The 17,694-nt window shown below is 40.9% G+C and overlaps 1 long non-coding RNA gene across 1 annotated transcript; it reads left to right on the top strand.

The window, feature by feature from the left end:
* The first annotated feature begins 2,218 nt into the window (after positions 1-2,218).
* LOC146671352 (uncharacterized) lies at positions 2,219-5,627 on the top strand. Its single transcript, XR_014911441.1, has 2 exons — positions 2,219-3,123; positions 3,192-5,627. It is a non-coding gene; the product is annotated as an uncharacterized LOC146671352 (long non-coding RNA).
* Positions 5,628-17,694: the final 12,067 nt, after the last annotated feature.

Genomic DNA, 17,694 nt, shown 5'->3' with positions numbered 1-17,694 from the left:
GCAATGTATTCTCTTCTGATTTCAACAGCATCAGTACACAGAGTGGGGGGGGGAGGGGGGGGGGAAACAAATATATACGGAAATCCATCTCAACGACCTAGCAGTGGGATTAAAGAACTTTTAACTGAATTACCAGGAATTTGTGAGAAATACAGAGGCTATTGTTTTACAGTCTTAATCTTTTCAAATAGTATTCATGCATTTTAGACAATTCTGTCATTCTAATATTGTTTTTTACTTTGTATTAATTTAATCATGCCATACCCCCAATTCAAGAAAGTTTAGATGTGTACATAAAATCAGAATGCAATGTTTTCTTGGTCTCAAAACTATGTCACTTACAAATGAATATATTAAATTTTTAACATGGGAATGTGATAATTTAAGAAAAATATTAGCTCACCATGAATTTGATGAACGGGCCTGCCAGCTCTCCAGACCTTTCACCACCTGATAAGATTAAACATTTATTATCTTTACAGGAGGGAACTGCAAGTCTAAGTTTAAGTAGAAAAATATTTAATTTAAAAAACAAAAAACAAAACAGGAAAACATATCTGTTCATGTTTTGTCTTTCCTCCTCAGTGTACTAAAAACACAAGTTGTTAAATAAACCACTCTCCATCAGTTGCAACTTACAAATTTCAACAACCCACACGTAAAATGTAAATTTATCACAACAGTCTCTGTGGTAGAGCCAAACTAGCTTATGTGCAGAGTTTAAGTTATAAACAATATCTATATTTGGAGTAGCTAAGTCTTTCATATTAGGCTATCATGACATTGTGCTATATTCTTGCACTAATGTGTTAGCTAGCTATCCATCCATCCATCCATCCATTCGCTTCCGCTTATCCTTTTCAGGGTCGCTGGAGCCTATCCCAGCTGTCATAGGGCGAAAGGCGGGGTACACCCTGGACAGGTCGCCAGTCTGTCGCAGAGCTAACACACAGGGACAGACAACCATTCACACTCACATTCACTCGCACATTCACACCTAGTGGCAATTTGGATTATCCAATTAACCTATCCCCACAAGCTGCATGTCTTTGGACGGTGGGAGGAAGCCGGAGTACCCGGAGAGAACCCACGCAAACACGGGGAGAACATGCAAACTCCACACAGAAAGACCCCGGCCTGATGTTGGAATTGAACTCAGGACCTTCTTGCTGTGAGGCAACAGTGCTAACCACCGTGCTGCCGTGTTAGCTAGCTAGAATGGCATAAACAGATTTAAAAAAAACAACAACAACAACAGAACAAATGTGAATAAATAGAACTGAAAAGAATCGACAAACTAATGATACCTTTGTGCAAAAAGTATTTTCATCAAGATGGATGAAGATAGATTCACTCTTACCTTTCCAAGATGACTGTGGAGCAAACCATGTGCTTTCCTGCCTCTTGTTTAGAATCTCACGTGATCTTGTGATATCGCGAGTCTTTAAGGCAGCTAACCACTCTTGTTAGATTTTATCATGTCATATCAACAAGAATTTAAGAGGTGCTAGTTGGTGAATTTCATGTAGATCTTATATGATTTTATTACGTTCACCTTAGAAACATAAATTCATTGTGTTCAAATTACATGTTAGAGTCTTGTAAATGCAATAAACCACCAAATTTCACTTTGAGTGTATAAGAGTCACTAAGAATTAAAAATCCAGTGAAGCGGTGCAGGAGGGAAACCCGGCGGCGTCCTCGCCTTCCTCTCCGCGTTCTGCGCCCCGGTGCGCTAAAGAAAGGAAGGCAGCGGTAGTCACTATTCTTTTAGGCAGCTATAATTCATTAAAGGGGACAAGTCAAAAGACTTACCCCGGGTGGGCAGAGCTCTTAACTCTGCCCGCCGCTTCTTTGTAACCGCCAATCGGCACCGGCCCGCCTCGCCGCCTCTAATTCCCTGCAGACACGTAATCTGGCCTCCTGTTGCTGCAGCAGTCGGACCGCTCGCTCCGTGTTGCTGGCACTGTATCCTCCTCTCCTGAACGCCAAGCTCCACCAGCCCTCCGGGCTTGCAGGCGCCGCCGCCTGACACCACTCACGCCTGCCCGTCTCTCAAGCCTCTTTCTCCATGGTCTGCCAGGCCCTCTTATTGGCCTCTGTGACCTCCCAGGTGTGATCAGGTTTATAATCAGGTAGGGGCGGAGTCTTTCCAGGACAAGTCACCAAATAAATACCATAAAAAACATGCAGTAAAACTCATAAAAATAAACTGTTATGATATTTTGATACCACGGTTAGCATTTACAGAAGATTGTTTTATACAGGAAAACTGTTACTCAATATGGCCCATCTACTAGTTGTTTTTCTCTTTCTCTCTGACCCAAGAATTAAGGTGTAAGACTCACAAGCTGGTACCCCAAGGTCGAAAACACCACAGAGATGAGACCACTTCCTTACTCCCATCCTCCCTTTTTCTTTATCTCCTGGAAAAGGCTCGTTAAAGGCTAGGTGGTTCGTTTCAGAATTCACTAATGAAAGAACTCTGTATTCTATGTCTAGGAGTGTATTTTGCTGGGATGATCATAAATTATAGCTGAACTGATAAACTACACACAGGATACTTCTTTGCTCACAAGGCAGGAAGACGTTTCCTTATTTAGTCTGTACCGGTTTGAACTGGGAAAGCTGACACACGAACCTTTTTTTTCATCTATATAAACTGCTGTGTATCAAATAAACCTTTGAGTCGATTGGGAAGGCAACCTAAAGCAGTCTCTGTTTTCTTGTTCTCCCAAGCTGCTCCCGAGCTCGTACTAACACGCTGAATGGCATACCTGAGTGTTACTTTAAATAATTAGGAATCTTAGAAGGAAAGGACAAAACTCTGCTTATCGCTCACGCCACGGAGGAAACCCGGGACGGCAATTTCCTTCAATTTTGGTGTCAGAAGTGGGATGACTGACAGAAGGTAAATATGCGTCTTTCATATTTATATAAAGACCTATTATACCTCTCTCAGTGATCGATCCATAAAAAAACGGGATATGCTGACGAAGTTTCACTTAGTGATCCAGAGAGATACACTGACTGACTTCCTCAGTCCCCGAATAAAGTAAATTAACCCTTGTGTGGTGTTGGTGGACACAGGAAGTTGCCTGTTGTCTTGAATATTTTAATTTTGTTTAAGTTGCTCACTCAGAAAGAGTGACACAGGAAGTTGCCTGTTGTCTTAAATACTTCTCGTTAAGTGAGAAGTTGCTCACCAAAGAGTGACACAGGGAGAAGTTGAACGGGTCTCACAGACCCGATTACCATACAAGGGTTAAAAGCAGTAAATTAAAAGCAGAAAGACACAGGAAGTTGCCTGTTGTTTTACGAGAAGTTGCTCGTTAAGCGAGAAGTTGCTCGCTAAGTGAGAGTTGCTCACACAAACAAAAAATTGCTAGCAATAAATTTAAAGTGACCTCAGCTGTGCCGCAGCGAAAATACTAACATAAATCCTTCAAGCGTGTAAACCCCTCTGGAAATCACTGAACATGGGTCAGAATAATTCAAAAACCACAGACAAGTCCGATAAAAAATCAAAATTACCTGTAAAACCAAAAAAAATTAAATTTAAAGTCTCAAACAACAGCTCAGTACGACTCCCATTTCCAGTTACGTGTAACCCACGTCCACGAATCGGCGAAGACTTCCATGATTACGTATCCAGAACATGCGGAAGTGCTTATGTGACTGACTTTGTTTACAACTTACGGACTGTGAGTACAATGCATTCTAATCTCTTTTCGGAGCCTTATCCCGAACGATTATCGCCAGAAACCAGGTCAGTAGAAATGTTGAATATCATTTGTGATAAGAAAAGTAGTCTGCTTAAAAAGTCCTGTAGAAAATATGATAGAATGCCGCGACGTGATGCATCAAATGTTACCGCTATGGACAAAAGGACCGGAACCAGGCGTAGATACTTTTACATCAAATAAAACTAGTGCAGGCTCTAGCATAGAAAATAAATCTACCGCGGGAAAAGCTAGTCTTGCATGCTCAGCCATTCAGCCCACAGCCCCGCCGCCTTACGAAGATGAGACCGAATTAATAGTCGCTGTAGCAGCTGCACGCAAACAATGTCAGCATTCTGATCCAACCAGCTTAAAAGACAGTGACAAAAAACCTGAATCATATGCAACGGATCTTAGCCATCTCTTTAAACAGGATCAGGAAAAACAATATATACGCCGCAAGGAAGAATTAGCAGAACATAAAAAAAAAGAGAGAAAAACTTTTGAAAGAAGAATGTGAGGAACTTATGAAAAACAATTCAGACGACTATGAAGAAAAACTTTTGCATCAGGCAGTGTCCACAATAGACACCCACATGAAACGCCACGATATCGTAGCTAGAGGTTTAGAGGTAGCTAAAGAAATACCTGTTACCCGAACTTTAATAAAGACTTATCTAAAAGGAAAAAAGGAAAAACAAAGCCGGAATGACAAAGGTCCTCACGCCAACACTCGCGGTAGTAAACAAACAGACCCAAAGCATGATAAAGCATCCACAACTGCAGAGTTTTTGTGGGTAAATAATGACAAAATCACCGATTTCTTTAAGAATCTAAAGAAATTCCTGCTAACAATGTCCAGAGACAAAATTGACTTAAATGCAGTAACTATGTGTAAACAGAAGCCTGATGAATCTATCCTAGTATTCATAAAACGCTTTATGCACTGTTGGACAAGCTAGAGGTGCAAATTTAGCTCAGTTTTCCAGCAGCCGCAGACACCCAGAGCAAAAATGAATTTGTGTATTTAATTTAACACAAAGTGTGAAATGTTTGCTGACACTGATAACAGCTTATGTTTTCTCTGCCCTATGTACCGACATGATGGAGAAGGAACATCCTCTGTGTCAGCTGGACCCTCAGCAGAGAATGAACTCAACATCCTTTTTGTCCGGTACTCTATGTCACACACTGTGCCAAAAAAACGTGTACAGACGCCACTACCAGGTAATCCCATGACTGGGAGCCACACTTTTGTTTCTCTCACACTGTTCAACAACATGATAACTGCTCACACAAGTGAAGGTCAAACAGTGATTTTGTTACATAACTCAGACATAGGTTACGAAATATGTCGTCACATAGATCTAACCTACCCTATCGACTGTACTATTTCTGCACTTACGTTGCCAGCTGAATACCAGAATATGACATTGTGGTCAAAAAGTGAGAATGATATAGGATTTATTGACTGTACACTTTATCACGTACACCTATTAAAACACAACAAGCCAGTATATGTCAAGCAACATCCCATTTCTGCCGAAAAAGCCGCAGCTCTAGATGTCATCATAGGAGATTTATTGACTACAGGAGCAATAAAGCCCACACTCCTGTCAATCCTGTGCCAAAGCCTAACAAACCTGGCGTATGGCGTTTCATACAAGACTTAAGGCAAATTAATGCAGTCAACATTCCTCTGCCACCTCTCGTTTCAGATGTTCACAGCATATTGACATGCATTGCATACACATTTTACCGTGGTGGATTTATGCTCCGCTCCTTTTTCTCAGTACCTGTGACACACAGCCGTTATTTGCATTCACACATAGAAATAAGCAGTACACTTGGACTCGTTTGCCCCAAGGCATGATAGACAGCTCTGCTGCTTTCTCAATGGTGCTTCACTCCTCCAGGGCTACACCCTGATCCACATGTGGATGACCTCCTCCTCTGTGCTGAAAGTGAAAAACTGTGTCAAACTGCTACACACATGCTTCTCCAGCACCTCCAAAAGACTGGCCACAAAGCATATGCAAAGAAAATGCAGTACTGTCAGACTTCTGTTCAATATTTGGGATTCACACTGTCTCACGGAAAACGTTCCATGACTGCAGACAGGATCAAAGCTGTGACCTCTGTCCCTCGGCCCACTACACAGAAGGAAATGTTGTCCTTCCTGGGCATGGTGAACTATTGCAGACAGTGGATACCAGACTGTTCTTTTCATGACCACATTCTGCGTGACTGTTGTAAAAAAGACAAGCCTCCTCGAATACTGTGGTCCACAGAAATGACTGCCTCTTTCAATGCATTACAGGGAGTGCTGACCTCCGCCACTCAAAGGTGCTGCCTGAATTGTTCAGGAATGCCGGCCTGCCTGAGGGCAGTAGCAGCTTGCTCTATCATGATAAGGGACTGCGAGAAGCTCACACTCTCACATGACACTATTCTACACACCAATCACCAGGTCACGACCATTCTAGCAAACATAACTACACAACATATGCAAATCTCACTGTAAAAGCGAGCAGCACACAATTCGCCAGTACATTTATTGATCCTATGCTGTGTTCTTCTGACCGACAGGATGGCTCAGACAGGCTTGACGATCATGACTGCATGACACGTATACAGGAATCCACAGCACCACGTCCAGATTTAGAGCAGACACCTATCCCAGACTCAGCCACGGTTTATGTGGACGGGTCCTGTTCAAGGCCGAATGACAACTCATTTCTTTGTGGCTATTCAGTGGTGACATTGCCTGACATGATAATAGAGGCTCACTCATTACCATTTCACTCAGCACAAAAAGCAGAGCTCATGGCTTTAATACGCGCCTGTGAGCTACATTTGGATAAGCATGTGACAATTTACGCAGACAGCCGCTATGCATTTGGCGTTGTGCATGACTTTGGCACATTGTGGAGACAGAGAGGATTTAGATCTGCTGATGGAAAATAAATTGCTAAATTCTGATTTTGTTGAAAGACTTTTTCAGGCTATACAGCTGCCATCGGCCGTTGCAGTTGTAAAAACGAAAGGACACAGTACAGCTGACACAGACGAAGCAACAGATAATGCCTTAGCAGACGTGACAGCCAAGGCTGCAGCTGCATCACAGCTCCCACCTCCGCAGGAAGTATTATCTGTGCCCCTACAGCTGCCACTTGTTACACTCCCAGACTATTTAGACAAAAATGTTGATTTAAAATTTATAAAAGAGCAAGCCTGTGCATGTGATTACACCTATTGTGAGAATAATGACTGTACCTTAGAAGACAGAGATGGCTTATACAAAATCTTAAGGGTTTGATTGCCCTCCCATATTCCCTGGTGCCAGTCCTTGCCCGACATTTTCACTGTGTGAGTTATGTCGGACAAAGAGGGGTAATAGGGGCAATAAAATTAAGATTTGTAATTGAGAAAACATCACATGCAGTAAAAAGCATATTAGCAACCTGTCTAACATGTGCGCGAACTAATGTAGGTAGCTCAAAAGCAAAACATCAGCATTTACCACAACCAGATTTTCCATTTCATACATTACAAATTGATTTTACACATATGCCAGCGCAAGGAAGCATCAAGTACTTACTGGTAATAGTGGACCAATTTAGTAAATGGGTAGAAGCTTATCCAACATCAAAAGAAACTGCAGAAGTAGTCTGTCAAAAGTTGAGCAATGAAATAATACCCAGATTCGGAATACCTCACCAGATTAACAGTGATAGAGGATCTTCATTCACATTAGAAGTAATTCAAAAGTGTGCTAAAACTTTAATGACCTGGGTCAAATTACTTACTCAAGTCCTGTGTGAGATTAGAATGACTCAATCTACAGTAACCAAATTATTTCCATTTGAAATAAGACTATTTCCAACACAATGGTCAGCTTCCAGAGGGGCACCGCTAGTAGAAGGTGATGTATATTGCATTGTCCACTGATGTTCACAACCTGGTAGAAAAACTGAATAATAACTATCAGAAAGTTTGTCTCTCTCAGCCTTTCCCCTCCACAGTTCCACCAGTGGAGACAAGGAGATGCATGTTGGAGAAGCCACTAAAACCAAGGACTCTCTGGGAGGCCGCGCGTGTTCCAGCCCCAGACTGTACTGGCAGTGACGAAGAACCAGCATCCTTACAGACGGACAACCTCAGTGGATTCATGCCAGCAGGGTTAAGACCAGCCCAATCGGACCATCTCAGGCGTCGGATCAAGCAGATGACATCTCCGGCGAGCCAGCGCCCGGAACTAGAGCAAATAAACACACACGGGTAGATGACATCTCAGGCGAGCCAGCGCCCGGATCCAAAAGTTACATACACACACACAATCACTGATTAACACACAACGCCTGAAAGAACAACAACAAGGTACTCAAACATCCAGCAGGAACAGAAAGCCAAAAGTACCACATGATGTCTAACCTGATAAAGCCAGACTCATTCCATCCTGATAATGGAGAAAATGAAATGCCCATTGTCATCATACGACGCTTATTCAATGTCTCTCGAACCTGGGACCAGGCCAGAAGACGACTGAAGAACTGTCTTTCTTATATATTTAGGTTATTTATCACATCTATCGCAGTAACCTTAGGATTTCTCTTTGCTATTTTGTATTGTAAACTGCAACCATGTTCACATTTCTGCAGGTCATATTTTGCTGACTATACCTCATGCTCCATTTTGCAAGACACCTACTTAATGCACTCCTCACGCTCCCTAAAATCAGTATATAGCAACATAGACGCCACTAATAAACCATCTTATGCGCCCTCTAGAACAGGAGCTAACGCCTGGTATGAAAATGCCAGAACAGCCGCTCGTGATTTAGGAAACAGTAACTGTTATGTCTGTTCAAAGGCTAATCCAGAACAGGTAATAGTAGGATACCCCATATCCGGTTTCCCCCTCACTGAGGGACTAGAGAAAATCGGCGGAGATAATGCTCTCATTAAAGACACTTTACAGTTGACTCTGAGCCCTCTCGACTGCCTACTTAGACACACACACACACCAACTAACCCTGAGACTCCATTAGGCGAATTATTGAAGTTATCTAATGACACCGCAGGGACCTGCGCCCCAATGAAACGCCCTAAGAATAGGTTAAAGCCCTCACTGCCCTTAGGACAGATCCCTCTCCATTTTAATACTAGTATGATATGTCTGCGCAGACTAAAGTTAACTGGCCCAGACACACACATAGATTATACAAAGGATAACTATACGTTCTTCTCTGACTCCCCAGGTGCACGCTGTAATGAGACATGGCTAGCTGTCTCTGTAGCTGAAGTTTTATCATATCTGGAGGAACACACACACAGTTCAAGTTCGAGCAGAGACTCGATCATTGTTCCCCCAGACGGTGTATTAAATGACACTGACTGGGGGGAGTTAGTTAAATCACACATGGTCACGCGCCTAACTAGACCAATCCCACATGCTTATTGGATGTGCAATAATACCCTTAGATTAGCTTTACCTGTTAATTGGACCGGTACCTGTGGTCTAGTAACCGTTGATGTATGCTGTACTTTCATTCCCAATAATACCGCCCCTAACGGTTCATTCACACAAGCTATGAATAAACTTGAAGCATTGCAGATAGAACTAATTGCCGATACAGGCCACGGTCAGTGGCTACATAAGTGGCTACAGGACACGTTTGGAAGATGGAAGGAACTAATTGTAGCCTTTGTAACCGTTGCAGCATGTTTTTGATGATTATTGTCTGTTGTGTGATACCATGTATACGCTCTCAGAATTTTTGATATTAAGCTTGCTCGAAGGACCAGTTACAGTTATGATTTGTCTTTATATTATGTTATTACATTCTGTCTTTATACTATGTTATCATTTCATGATAAAAGGGGAGAACTGTTATGATATTTTGATACCACGGTTAGCATTTACAGAAGATTGTTTTATACAGGAAAACTGTTACTCAATATGGCCCATCTACTAGTTGTTTTTCTCTTTCTCTCTGACCCAAGAATTAAGGTGTAAGACTCACAAGCTGGTACCCCAAGGTCGAAAACACCACAGAGATGAGACCACTTCCTTACTCCCATCCTCCCTTTTTCTTTATCTCCTGGAAAAGGCTCGTTAAAGGCTAGGTGGTTCGTTTCAGAATTCACTAATGAAAGAACTCTGTATTCTATGTCTAGGAGTGTATTTTGCTGGGATGATCATAAATTATAGCTGAACTGATAAACTACACACAGGATACTTCTTTGCTCACAAGGCAGGAAGACGTTTCCTTATTTAGTCTGTACCGGTTTGAACTGGGAAAGCTGACACACGAACCTTTTTTTTCATCTATATAAACTGCTGTGTATCAAATAAACCTTTGAGTCGATTGGGAAGGCAACCTAAAGCAGTCTCTGTTTTCTTGTTCTCCCAAGCTGCTCCCGAGCTCGTACTAACACGCTGAATGGCATACCTGAGTGTTACTTTAAATAATTAGGAATCTTAGAAGGAAAGGACAAAACTCTGCTTATCGCTCACGCCACGGAGGAAACCCGGGACGGCAATTTCCTTCATAAACCAGTGTACAATATTAAAATATTGAAAAGGTAAAACACAGCAAAACATGCATAGTAAAAAACCCTAGATAACTTGTCCCTTTCCACCCCGTGACACGTGACACACACCTTGACTTTGGGAACAGATTGATGTGATTGCTGTGATTGATGCGATATTTGGCCACATTGCTATAACGACACCACTCGATTACTTCACACGCATGCTACCAATAATCCATAAATTGCTGCTTAAGGAACTAAGGACAATACATTTAAATGCAAGTTCTTTTTTCTAATGTGTTGTACAACTATCAAATTCATTTTTTTATGTTACATAGTAATATGGTCCTTACCGATTGTGAAACTAAATTAATTCGTTTCATAGATCTAATCCATACTGCTCCTTTAAGGCAGCAAACTCGCTATATTCTATTCATTATACCAATTAATAACACCAGTGGTAAACAAAAACACTACTTTAAAACAACTCAGTGCAAATAGGCATGGATGTTCATTTGCTTTCAACTCACAACAACAACTCAACTTCCAAACCAAAACACCAACACAAAGGAGTGTGAGTTTAGACAGCACCAGTTAGCTAATCACATAGAACTGTAATCTTTGACATTTGTTTACCAAGTGAACAGCTTTAACATTTAAGCAGCTGTAACTGTTAGTGCAAACACTGTGTATTTATAAGGAAAGAGCTTCAAGTCTCCAGATCTACTAGCTAACAAAAGACACATTACGCTTTCACCTGCTTCTCTGCTTCAACAGCAACAATGTTCCTCTTACGTCAGAGGCACAGCTACAGCAAGTGTAGAGCCAAGCAGCCTCACCAGCGTAACCAGTGTTGCTCTTTTAGCTTTGAATGTTTTAACTTAAATGCATTAACAACTTGTGTAATAATTCTAAAAAAAGGTTTCTAACTTTTATCTGTTTGTAACCCTGGGCTACACAACATCCATAAACAACATGTATCCATTCAATATCAATCCAACCAACAAACCTGCATTAACCCAACTATCCATAAAGCCAGCAACCATCCAGCCAACATGCATCAACCCAAAACTCCAACCAGACAGCATGCATCATAGTAAGACTAGGTGGACTGCTGTGGATTCATTTGAATCTTACTCTGCACAGCTGCAGAACACTGTTGATGTAGCTCTCGTCCTTTTCGACCTTATTCCTGAAAAGGCTGGTTTGTTTCTTGTCAGCAGGGTCGATGTCCTTGGGCCACCCCCCTCCACTTGGTTTACTCCACAGCTTCTTGTCTTGTGAAGTTTTGTGTTCACCTGAAAACAACAAGTAGCACCTGAGATTCACACAGACAGGCAATTCACACAGTGCACTGTTAATCAGGAGGTAGAGCAGGTCACTAATCAGAAGGTTGGTGGTTCAGTCCTTGGCTGCATCCCTTGGGCAAGATACTGAACCCTGAATTGCTTTCTGATGCATTCATCAGAGTGTGATAAAAAACACAGAAAAGTTGCTTTTATGAATGGGTGAATGAGGCATGTTCTGTATATAAGAACCACTCTCTTTACTCTGTATGTAATTTCAACCCTTTTGGCAATCCAGTTCAAGCTGTGTGTAGGTGATCAGTTACTGCAGGAGCGTCACACTCATTTTAGCTCATGGACTGCTTCTAGCTTGATTTATCCTAGCCCAATACTAATAAGATAATAATAATAATGAATACTGTATTGATCCCCGAGGGAAAATCCCTCTCTGCATTTAACCCATTCACTCAGAGAAGGAGTGGGAAGACACTGGGCACCCAAAGAGCAGTGCGTAGAGACAGCACCTTGCTCAGGGGTACCTCGGGGGAGCCGTTCAGTGGATTCGAACCCCCAACCTTCCAATCATAGGGCCACCACTGTACCTACTGAGCTATCCCTGCCCATAACTCTAGAGCATTCACATTTCTCTGTGTAAAGGCAGCTGATCTGTACGGAGCCCCTCTGATGACATGGTACAAAAAATAAATAAATTGTGGCCACGAAATACCATTTCAAGGCCACGAAATAGGTATAACGTGCCCACGAAACACTTGATGATATATATATATATATATCATCCCAGGGCACATTCACTAGAGCCTGCGTCAGCCATAGTACGGAGTCCTTGCTGTTGGTGATGTCCTTAAGGTGAGTGTATTATATTTTATATTTATTTCATATTGTTATCCCGCAATTCGGCAGTTATTTATTCAGACCTATATTGTTACTATGTTCTAAATTGTATCTGCTGACGTTTCAAATGTTGTATCCTCATGTTGCTACTACACGTTGTTTTGTTGTGCTAATATGTAGCCGTAAACTCATTTTTAACTGTAGGACGTTTCAAAGTAGAGCAAGGCTGAAGGCTACTAATAAACGAGGTATGTTCAACATAAAACCTTAGTTCTCTGTGTCACGAAGTTGTCTCTCTTTTACCCTGGCCACATCACCATACTAGCTGGTGCAACTAATCTGGTCTGGACAATAATAACAGTTTTAGACGGAAAGCATCTTAAAATTGCCTCTTTTTTTCGCTGAACATCTCCTTTGAAAGTAGCATCATGTGAGTCACACTTGTCAAGGTAATGCATGCTAAATGAGCCGTAGCTTTCAATGCATCACCGGATGAAGCCTTGCAGTTACAGTAGCTCACTGCAGGTATCACGTTGCCAAGGGAACTAATAAAGCATACAGTGATCAGAATGATTTTGTATTGATGCAGGTTGCCATTGCTAATACTGAACTACTTAAACTCCAAGTAGACAATCGCTCCATTCCTCATTACCATAGATAATATCTAAGTAATAAAACAATCATTATCAAATTCTGATTTGCCATATATAAAGTGATTTTATAGGTAGGCTATCATGTAAAAATCTGCTACATAAAATTTATAACCGAGTGTAAAAATACTAATTTCATTTTCATGTGGTTTGGAGGTCAGCTATGGATACTCGGCTGCGAGAATTTTTAACAGAGCGTAAAGTTGAAGAAGATGTGATCAAGAAACTTGAAGATGAGAATGTAAGCCACTGCAGCTGTTGCTGTGTGCGTGTGTCTGTGTGTTTGTTTTTGAACGGAGAGCCGCAATCCACAATTTACTATGCACATTCTAAAATAAATTATTGAATTTCATATTTTGGTTTAATCAATGACATTAATTAATGACATGATATGTTTAAAGAGTAATTTAAAAAGTAATTTTTGTTCATCTTATGTTGGACAAATGTGTACCACATTACCAAAAGTATCTGTTATCAAAAGTAGATAGCAAAAAACAACTCTAAAATATGCAGTTGTATGTATTCATTGTTTTTTTAATATTGACACTTTTATTAATTTGTTATTTATATTTTTCAGATTGATGAAACTCTCATTCCCTTAATGACAGACAGTGACCTGGCAAAGTACATCCCCAAAGTTGGCGATAGAGTCTCCACTGTGGCCTTCTGCAGACAAGCAACACGTCACCATCCAGGAAAGAATCTATACTCTCAAGGCTACGACAAAGACTGACAGGAGCTGAGGGAATGCCTCCTAAAAAGAAATTGTCTCAGTGGGCAGAAAATACAAATGCAAAACGAACAGTGAGACGAATTGAGGTTGGCTGGATGGATTTTGATGAGGAGAAGGGTGGGTTCAAACAGGTGACGTGTGTAAGTGGTGGTGGAACAATAATGGATTGGATTTATATAGTGCTTTTCAAGGCACCCAAAGTGCTTTACAATGCCACTATTCATTCACTCTCACATTCACACACACTGGTGGAGGCAGCTACAGTTGTAGCCACAGCTGCCCTGGGGCAGACTGACAGAAGCGAGGCTGCCATATCGCGCCATCGGCCCCTCTGGCCAACACCAGTAGGCAGTAGGGTAAAGTGTCTTGCCCAAGGACACAACGACCAGGACAGAGAGCCCAGGGATCGAACCGGCGACCTTCTGGTATCCCAGATACGCTTCCCAACCCCCTGAGCCATGGTCGCCCCAACAAGGCATTTATCTGTAGATAAAAATGAAACAGTGTCAAATATCAAACTTATGGCTGAAAATCAGTTTTTCCCCAATGGCACCTCAAAAAAAACCAAAAGTCTTTCACACTATTCAACTCATATTGAGAGCTCACAGATGCATGTGGATGCTTCCAGTACAGTTGATGAGTTGTATAAGCAAAGTAAGGTCAAAATTCTGCGACTTTATCTGTGTACCAGAAAGAAAACACAACAGCAGCCTCAAGACGTAGAGGCCGATCATGCAATAACCCAGCCCTCTGTGGTAGATCTCACTGACAATGAACCTAATCAGGCCGCTGATGATCTGTTGGTGGAAAACGTGAATTCAGAACCATCAAACTTTGTAATTAATGATGGAGCTTCCATAAGTGGATATTTGGAACTGAATGACACATTACCATGGGATGGTCTGCCAAATGTAGGTGAAAGTGAAGATTCTGATGCAGTTGTTATTATTAGTGGGGATAACAGGGTGGATATTAGTGTGGTTGAACTAAACCCTGAAACACTGTTTACAGAAAAAGAGTCTGATCCACCTCATCACACATTGTCTCTCTCACCGGGGCTGACAGGAGAGGCCAATATTCCTGACCAAGCACCCCCTGAACCACGATCTTGTCCCGTAATACTAACTGTTAGAAGAGGTCATTGTCTTACTGATTTGATCAGTGCCTTTGAGGACTCAAACATTATTTCATCTGAGGTCAATATCACAGATAGGACACAAAGTACTTATTCAGGCCCCAATGTTTGTAATCAAGTGCTGGCGTCCCGTTGTGGGTTCTGTAGCTGGTTTACTCCCACCAGAAGGACTGCATCATTTCATTGCAGAAAAAAAACCAACTGTAAAAACAGTGAAGGAGCTTCTAATCTTTCCAGAGGAGATGACAGCTGCCCAGTCAACAGTTTCTCGTTACCTGAAAAGGTACATTGGAGAAATTGATATCTTCAGCTTTTCCTGCGGTTCTGTACAGGATCCAATCTGTTCGATAAAGCCATACTAATTGAGTTCATAGAAACTACAGATTTCCTCTGCAGACCACAATCCCACACATGTGGATGTGTGCTAAAGCTGCCCCTTGGTTATCACAGCTAACCAGACTTTCGCAGTGAATTTAACAGCATTCTCGCAAGCTCTATGTGGGTGATGGATGTGGTGTAGGTCAGTGTTACCCAACCATGGTCCTCAAGGCACTCTGCCCTACACGTTTTAGGTTTTCCACCCTAACAGTTCATAGAAACACGGGTGTAGTTAACAGTAACATGAAGGAATGAATGTGAATGTTCAATAGACTGGGCCGTTAAGTTCTCTTAACGGTGTAGCCCGTTGTGCCTTTTTCATGTGCAGCCTTTTTTTTCATCTGGTCAGTAAGTGCTTTCTTAGTTTCTCCCGCTAATTAAAATAGTAAGCTAAAGGGAATGTTCAGGTTATTTGAAGTGGAGTTGCCTGTAGTAGACAGCACTTAGCACTCTGACTTTGCAGAAGCAGCAGTTAGATATTGGGGACAAAATAAGGCAACAAATTGCTTGGGGAATGAGACCACAAAACAACACCAGTTGAAAATACATATACATATTTAAATGATTTTAATTTTCAGTGCTTCACCTGGCAGGAATCCGTACACTAAACATAGAAGTGCATCTGTTCCTGCTGCACACATTGTTACTGTGTTTTTGGCTAGTGCCAAAATAAATGACTAATTTTAACATTCTAATACTTTTTTACTACAGGAAGAGTAACAAATATTTCCAATATAGCATACAGTAACAGTTCTACAAACTGGAAGATTGCTGAGTGCTGTCTACTGTATATACAAACATAAGTACAACACCATTACAAATACCATATTCCAACTGATTAAGCATGTTCTATATTAAAGTATTTCAGATGTTTGCAGAAATCTTAATAGAAACAAGAATGTGAACCTTTATGTTCCTAATGGGTTTAGAAGAAAAGTTGTCAATTACAGAGATTGGTTACATTGTGAAGAGGTTTGTATAACCTCTTCACAATGTAACTGTTATTTTAGCCTGTTATTATATGCAAAATACAACCTGTTTTTGAGTATGGTGTATTTTGAAAGACACCAGTAAACCATTCTCATTTGTACAAAACATTGTCCTCTCTGTTACATTCTATACATCTTTAAACATGAACATGTCTAATGACACCGCTGAAAGTTATTTAATTACTCATTCTATAATGTCATACACGTGCTGTGATTTTTAAGAAAAGAAGCCGTTCTTTATCAAACATGGGATTGCTTTAATCTATTCCACAATAACAAAAATATAGGCTCAAGAAACATTTGGAGCATTGGTGACACAACTATGATTCTACACTTTAGCCTACTTGGTCTTCTTGTCTAATTGATCACAACATTAGCTATATTGCCAGTCTATGTGGTTGTTATCCAAGGTGCTCTTGTTTTTGTTAGAAATGAACACATTTTTGCTACCAAAAACTATTATGAACAACTTTTGATGCTTTAACAGTTTGATAAGTTTAACTCAATCCCAAAAGGATTTATTTTTTTCTAACCTGTATCATATTTTAGTTTAATACTCCACGCTTTGTAGCTACTGTGAGATTATTCTGTTATCATATGTTATCTTATATCTGTAGTTAAAGTAGTTGAATTATGTTAACAGCTGTAGAACATATATGTATCCCTTAGTCTAGATTGTGTGCAAAGTATGTAGCTTAGTTTCCCTTATATTTTTAGGTTAAAAGAATGTGACCATTTTTGGATTTGTTAGACAGGTGTGGATTACCCTGTACCCTTGATCTGCTGTGAATGTGTTACACTGTTTCTTGACATTTCATACTGCTGAATCATGAAGAGAATGTTGTGTGCAGAGGACCTTGTGCCGATAATAGAAGAGACAGACCACATTCCATACCCCCACCTTTACAGAGAGCAGAAAGACAGGGAGCCGAGGTCATAACTTAGGCGCCGTAACAGAGAAAGAATGTGAATGTTTAGGCTTTTACGACTAGGTGGGGGCCACTAGAGGCTATAAGAAGCGGAGTAGCCCGTCACCATTTTGAGATTTGCTGTGATCCTCTTCATGCATGTCTCCCCATCATGATGGCTTATGCTCATAAAGTGTTGGATTGTATGGAAATAAAAGATTGTTGATTGAGCATTTATACACCGAGTATTGTCCTTCCTTCAGCCCAAAGATTCAAAGAATTGGGAGATTTTAACACTACCAAGAGCAAGCAACACTTCATGATGAGTTAATTTACTGACATGGATAAAATGAAAATTATGTTATACAGTCTTTTCTGATAATTTTGATACAAAGACAAGATAAGTACACACTGGAGAAAAATAATTACTTAATAATAAGTACATTAAGCTGTAGGAATACGTACTGAAGTACAAAATGTACTACATTTGTATGTTTGTGTCCAT

Source organism: Rhamphochromis longiceps, linkage group LG4 (assembly GCF_057381845.1).
Source record: "Rhamphochromis longiceps isolate RC_006_pf linkage group LG4, R_longiceps_female_GT1.1, whole genome shotgun sequence".
NCBI lineage: Eukaryota > Metazoa > Chordata > Actinopteri > Cichliformes > Cichlidae > Rhamphochromis > Rhamphochromis longiceps.
The sequence above is the reverse complement of the archived record's forward strand: the minus strand, read 5'-3'. Positions and strand labels throughout refer to the sequence as shown.